At 39.4% G+C, this 6,371-nt stretch overlaps 1 protein-coding gene across 1 annotated transcript in view; it reads right to left on the reverse strand.

Moving 5' to 3' along the window:
- Positions 1-5,276, reverse strand: part of cntfr (ciliary neurotrophic factor receptor) — a 734,458-nt gene extending 729,182 nt beyond the window's left edge. The window contains exon 1 of the mRNA XM_039759654.1: positions 4,928-5,276. The gene's annotated coding sequence lies outside the window, so the exon portion shown is untranslated. The remainder of the gene's footprint in view (positions 1-4,927) is intronic.
- Positions 5,277-6,371: the final 1,095 nt, after the last annotated feature.

The raw sequence follows: 6,371 nt of genomic DNA on the forward strand, positions 1-6,371 counted from the left end.
ATAAAAAAAAAAAATCATATGCATAGAACCCTTCTCAGAATTAAACGGTGCTTTGTCAAATAATGGCTCTACAGTATGAGGAAACACACAACCCAGTAAAGAAACCTATAGTGCCATTAGAGAACCAGTATGTTTAAGAGAGCACCAAGCAAGTCTTAAAAATTAAAGATGCCAAAATGGTTCCTCCACAAAGATCTATCAACACTGTAAAACAAAATTCAGCAAGAATGTATTACATAAGACGCATGTGCACAGTAAACACAAAAAAATGAAACTGTAAAAACAATGATATTAAATGAATACATGTAAATTAGCCGTCAATATCAATTGTTTTAATGTGCAAGACAATGTTATGGATGAATGTTGCATTGCAGCGCTGCTGACTTGCAGTAAGGGGACCAGGGCTCGCATGCGGGTCCTCCCTGTGTGGAGTTTGCATGTTCTCCCCAGTTTCCTTCCACAGTTCAAGGACATGCCGGTTAGGTGGATTGGTGGTACTAAATTGGCCCGATTGTGATTAGTTAGTGTGTGTGTGTGTGTACCCTGCGATGGACTGGCACCCTGTTCAGGGTTTTGTTCCTGTCTTGTACCCTATGCCAGCTGGGACGGGTTCAGGACTAAGCGGGCTCTAAACTCATAACGGTACCGAATTCTAAATTTGCATCATGTTAGAATATTTGCATATGGGTACGCCCCCTTTGCTGCGCAGCTGGAAGTTTCCTTCTTAATAATCACCATAACGTTTGCATTACGAGAAACAAATATTTCATAATGGTTAGAAAAATACTTTTTTCATTGTGTTCTGGATTTCTTTTCTTGCTTGTGTGGTAATGGAAGCTGATATATGCTGAACTATTTTCGATATACTGAGAAACTGTAGCACCCCCTACATGAGAAAAGCAACGATTGCTTCCCCACTGGACAACATGTATTGAATTCTGAAAACAGTGCATCACATCCAACGATAGAAATAGATGGACTACTGACTTTATTTTATTTTATTTTTTTAAATTTTGAAGTCGCTAGTCTTACGCAGGTAAATGAACTCTCCGTTGTTGGTATATTATAAATTAAAAGTTATGTCACTGAACTATTTAACTTCCATCCATTATCCAACCCGCTATATCCTAACTATAGGGTCACGGGGGTCTGCTGGAGCCAATCCCAGCCAACACAGGGCGCATGGCAGGATACAAATCCCGGGCAGGCCGTCAGGACACCACAGACTATTTAACTTGAGTACGTATAATCTGATACAATATTAAGATGTATATTAAAAAATAAAAAGTTTAACTTCATATTTGTGATGACTGAGTTACACATATTGACTGCGTTATTTTACTGAAAGAAACCGCACTCTGGTCTGTTCTCCTGAATGACAGTTAAATAATTGTCATTCGTTTCACTGTTAAATCATCATCTTTTCTTTTTTTGTTTTTACCGCGCACGTAAAGGTTCAATAAAAAAACCTTCAATTATTTATTTAGATCCTTAACAGGTAACAAATAGCCATGAATAAATGATACCAGATATGGGAAATACCAGAGGGTTCTCAATATTAGAAGGACTATTGCGGTATATATTAACGGAGGCGGAGTTCAGGTTTCCTTGATCTGTCAGTACCCATCTAGGGTAATAATCAAATATTTGTTTTGTCCACTTATTATGAACTTTTTTAAAGCCCGTTAGAACCCATTAAAGAACTCTTTCCAGAATGAAAGGGCAAGGAACACACCCCAGTAAAGAGACATTATAGAATTGTTATTTGTGAGCGATTACGACGGGGTCAAAACGGTACAAGCATAAGGAAGCCATAGAAAATCATTAAACCAATAAATAACATTTGTACTCACAAACTCATAAAAACACCCAAAAAGAGGAAGAACCCCACACATGGAAAACCCAACGTGTAACTCGGTATCTATCCATTTATTGCACCAGATTTAATAGGATTCGGGGTATATTTGGTTCAAAGCTGCTGTCTGCCCTGGACGGGACACCTATCCATCACCAGGCACGTACACCCACCGAGCAAGTCTTTGTTCCGTCTAAGCCAAAACACTCGAAGAGATCCCATTCTGACCGATGGGGGTTGGGTGCACTATCTACTGAGCCACCCGGTAGACTTTACATACCAAGCAAAAAAAAAAAAATCCGTTACTTCAGAGCAGACCCCTCAAATGACTCCTCTACTTAAAATCTATGCAATCGATTAATCATTTGGGGGGTCTCAAGTGCAAAACCCACACATAACACATTGCATTTTCAAAACACATCAGTGTAAATATAGGCATAACGATTTGGGTTATTTTATTAAATTTATTTTAATGAAAAAAAAAAAATAGGACAAGGGTGCACGGAAACTGATCGACCTCGCCATGCACTTCGATTCAATGTGCAGAATGGCAGCCCCCCGGCAGCTGTTAAGCATTACAATTTTGGTAACCTGCACGCGAAGCTACCGCGAGAGGGGAGACGCGCAGATCCGCTAGCTCGTTCGTCCTCACAGCGCCGGGTTGCGCTCATTCGTCGCCAGCACGCTTTTCCCACGCTAGCGCTTCTTCTCTTTATCAGGCAACGAAGCTTCGAAGCGTAAGCAAGCGGTAGCATCTGGAAGCAACGGATTATTGGGCTCTTAAATGCACAGCGATTGTTGTAACGTCTGCCTCCTAAAATGAGATTTTTTTCCCTCTTTTTTTCAAAGGAGTCAGCGGGAAGGAAGAGCCAGCAGGTCTCCCGGGCAGGTGGTGGGCTCCACTTAGCAGGCAATGCCGAGCGACCAAGGGAGCGGCGAACGGCTCTCTGACACCCCGATGTGGATACACAAGCGATGTTTCCGGAAGCGCTTCCACCGCATGTCCTCCGAATTTGTTTCCCTGTTGTTAGTATTATCATCATCATCATCATTATGGTTTTACTCTTCAGTTATGTTGCCTAAGCGCCGAAGAGGAGGATTGGGTTGGAGAACTGGCATGAAGGACGATGTGTGCAAATGCGCATTGTAAGTAACGCTGGCCCGACTAGTTACCGTTATATTGCCTATTTGTTAAGCATGTAATTGGCACGCACATTAAATGTGTCATCAAACACAATGACGTCTCTGCATGAAACATCCTGCAAATGATATATTTTTTTTTTACATTTCTAGATAAGTCAATAAAAAATAGTGTGCCGATTGAGTTAGGATTTAAGATGGAGCCCATTTTTTAATAGAAATCTCCCACGATTTTAACGAGATGCGCTCTATCCAGTAAACGATAGTCTACAAACCGATCAATCATTTCCATGAAATAAGCAATATCCTGTAGGCACGTGCGTGCAGCATTAAAAAAATACATTCATAGATTATTTCTAAACAAAATGAAGCCGACAATTTAAGATTATCGCATACACATTACGGACCTTCCATGATGTTTATTCGGGCGCTTTGATTTTAGGGCGCCCAAAATGACGTTTTATTAACCGGTAAGGCGCCACAGTCACCTTTTTAAATTTTAATAGTAAAATGAAAGAAAACCGTAGCCATTCAAATACAATCATAACTGTAGCATTGTTCCAAAGAAATCATTTATTATTTACGATCATACCCATTACCATCTGGTTTTTGCAAAATGAATATTCCGGAAACGGCTACGCCAGCGTTTGAACCCAACCCAGCATTATTGTTATTTTAATTTGCAGTTTTCCCTAATATTCTCGTGGATCCTACACGTTAAAAATAAATATTTCAACAGGTTTGATATTTTCATTGAAAATCCAACAGAAAAATAAACGCATATTAAAACCAGAAGATCTTGCAGAAAACATGTTAATAATGCCCCGATGTGATTCTCGCTTTCCTTAAAAAAAAATGCAGCCAGGAAATCCTATGTATTTAAATGGGGTGTCCTGCACCTTTTCAAGCATAATCTTCAACAAGGCATGAAACAACTAACCATTAAGGTAGTGACAAATGTTTTAAGCTGCCTTTGAAGTATATATTTATAGGCGAAATGCTTGAGAAAATTGGCTAACTGTTCACTAGTTTTGAAGGGGGCAGCTAGGGTAATAAGTAGATTGCTTGCAATTAGCAAGTCTACAGCCCCCTAGTACCTCGTGCACTGATAAAAGGGACTAATGGATTAGTTGGAGAACGAGAGAAAAAAAAGAGAGAAAGAGAAAAAGATGTGAGGAAAAATAAAAAGTGAAAGAAAAAAAGGGGGCATTTCCGCTAAAACTAATCAATCAGGAATTTATAATGGCTTCCATGCAGAACTGCTGACACTGGGTCAGCGGTTCCTGTGACCCTTAAACACAGGGGCAGAGTTCGTGAAAGAAAGAGAGATAAGAGAATGTTAGGCTAATTGTCCAGCCAGTGTCAATACTATGAATGCATTTTGATTGTACAACCAAGATCAGTTTTGGTGAATCGCAGGTTATACTCTTATAACTGCAAAAAAACCAAAACATGCACACACACACACACACAACGACACAAATGTTTCTGCCCGTCCTGTACGAGTCAGATTCTCACAACAAGTTTCCACTTGTGCTGCTTGACAATTTAATAATGCGAAGCAATCACGAAGCACGTGATCCCCAAAATAAATAAAAAAAAAGCAACCCGAATCATTCGGTAAAAAACAGCGCACGAGACAGAACGGCTCTCTTGTTAGCTCTAAATCAAATGAGGAAGGGGTGGGGAATTTGGAAATTATAGCGCTAGATGGAACGACAAGAACAACAACAGTAGCAACAACAAAAGGATGATAAACAGAATCTCAGATAAAAGCAAATCAAGAAGCATCTTTTACAGTCTCATTTAAAAAAAAAAGAAAGAAAAAGAAAAATCTCACAAAATAACAATTCTCGTCCAGAGACCAAGCGCCGGCCAAGCAGATGTAAAAAGAAAAAAAAAAAAAAGAGAGAAGATTTTGTTGGTACTCACTTAAATTGCTTTGGCTTGTCTGTCTCCCTCTCTCTGTCTCCCACTCTGTCCCTGTCTTTCTGTGTCTGTCTTTCTCACTCTCTCTCTCTCTCTCTCTCTGACTGTCTTTCTTTCTGTCTCCCTCTCTTTCATTCACGCTTTCTGTGTGGCTCTGAGATCCAATACAAAAAGTTGTCAGTGCGATCAGTCTTAGAGCTGTGCTTTAACCACCAGCTTGCTCTGCACTGGCTAGGGGGATTAAAGCACTTTTAAACTCGCAGAGGCACCCCATGTGACCAAGAAAAGTCATTGGTGAGGGCTCAGGAATAAATTATGAACTGCGCCGTCCATGCACCCCCTAGCCAATGTTTCGGGAAGTGAATGCTTAAGGAAAAAAAAAAGTCTCACAGTTCCCTGTGAAAGAACTTGCCACAGGCTCATTGATAGAATCCATCCCAGAATTAGAAAATATGCTTGCGTGTATGCGTGTGTGTGGCGAACTCGCTCAGCATTTGTACGGAATATACGCGCAATATACGGATCCGTGCAAATGTGTTCGCGATACCGGAAAGCGAGCACCGAAATGCCAGGCTGCTACAAGAGGACATTTGTAGAGGTTTTATTTTTCCAACACAGTCCATTTAATCAGTCGACTCCTCTTTAATTTTATAGATCCACCTATAACAAATTTTCAATGTGCAATACAACAGAAATACATTTGGTGGGTTGAGCTGTAGCAAGAATTGGTAGCAAAAACCCAAATTTAAATCGATGCAACATTTTTATAACTTTTCATCTGATTGGTTCATATATTAAATCTTCACAGGGTTGCAGAAAATGAATGGAGGATGAACAAATAAATACCAGCTGCATTGCGAGTGCAGTGTGAATTTAAACTTCTGAGGGTTACAAGAGCAGCGCAATTCTTTGGTGTTTATATAATTTATACTTTACAAATCCTATACCACTGCATTTCAGGACTGTGAAATTAAACGTCAGGCTGCTTTTTGTATTGTATTTCACTTTACACAAAATGCCAAATTGCTTATTACATGTACAAAGAGGGATTACTCTGTTTTCATTCATCTATCGCTCTGTTTTGCATTCCCACTGATCTAACACAGGGCCTTTTCTATTTAAATATTTGATATACACCGTGATGAGCCCATAGTGTCCTCTCCATTGTCATTTCCTGCTTTGTGTCTGTGGCTGCCTGGAGGGATTCCTGCCTGCACACCCTTAAAGTTCACTCAATAAAACCCATGAAGTTTGGATTAAGACGGTTGACAGTGCTATGATATGTCTTTTAAATACTTCATAGACATATACAATATATATATATACAGTATATACACACATACATATATACACACATATAAACATATATATACATATTATATACTGTATATATATATATACATATACATATACTATATATATATACATATACTGTGTATATATATAT

This window comes from Polypterus senegalus, chromosome 7, assembly GCF_016835505.1.
Source record: "Polypterus senegalus isolate Bchr_013 chromosome 7, ASM1683550v1, whole genome shotgun sequence".
Taxonomy (NCBI): domain Eukaryota; kingdom Metazoa; phylum Chordata; class Cladistia; order Polypteriformes; family Polypteridae; genus Polypterus; species Polypterus senegalus.